Below are 594 nucleotides of genomic sequence, written 5' to 3'. Positions count from 1 at the left end.
TATAGAAAACACGTTGTAGAGCTCACTCCGATATCTTCACCAAGGACTAATTCTTTTCTCTCCAACCAGAAGAACGAGGTCGGTGCTTTACAATGTTTGTCTGTTTCCATTACTTGTTGCAAATTTTCGGTGAACTACGCCTGCCAGCATTACTAACTCCGAGCACCCGGAACAGATGTCAGACTTGTAACATCATACATTCTCCCCTCTAATTCTCTGACTCTATGTGATCTCAGTAAGTTTAGTCTATTAATTTATAAATATAAATATACGTAAATCTTGAACAATCAGAATACATGTTTTTATCTGAATGTTAATCAACTGGAAATAATTCAGTTTTTGTCTTTTATTTATTTACATATATAAATGAATATATGTTCTGTATATCAAACCCAAGGAGTTTTGTGTGTTTATTTGCAGCATTGTCTCTATGTATGCGCGTATATACATTCATAACTTATATATGTATAATGATATAAATGCATAAGAGTGTACATCTTAATATACGCATAAGTATTATATATGTGGTGTGTACACACATGTATTTATACATATATATATATATATATATATATATATATATATATATATATA

The 594-nt window shown here is 30.0% G+C and overlaps 1 long non-coding RNA gene across 1 annotated transcript in view; it reads left to right on the top strand.

Moving 5' to 3' along the window:
* Nucleotides 1-216: 216 nt before the first annotated feature.
* The window catches only part of LOC106878364 (uncharacterized), a 17,814-nt gene continuing 17,436 nt past the window's right edge, over nt 217-594 (top strand). The window contains exon 1 of the long non-coding RNA XR_001410498.2: nt 217-235. This is a non-coding gene — a long non-coding RNA (uncharacterized LOC106878364). The remainder of the gene's footprint in view (nt 236-594) is intronic.

Source organism: Octopus bimaculoides, chromosome 11 (genome assembly GCF_001194135.2).
Source record: "Octopus bimaculoides isolate UCB-OBI-ISO-001 chromosome 11, ASM119413v2, whole genome shotgun sequence".
Lineage (NCBI taxonomy): Eukaryota > Metazoa > Mollusca > Cephalopoda > Octopoda > Octopodidae > Octopus > Octopus bimaculoides.
The sequence above is the reverse complement of the archived record's forward strand: the minus strand, read 5'-3'. Positions and strand labels throughout refer to the sequence as shown.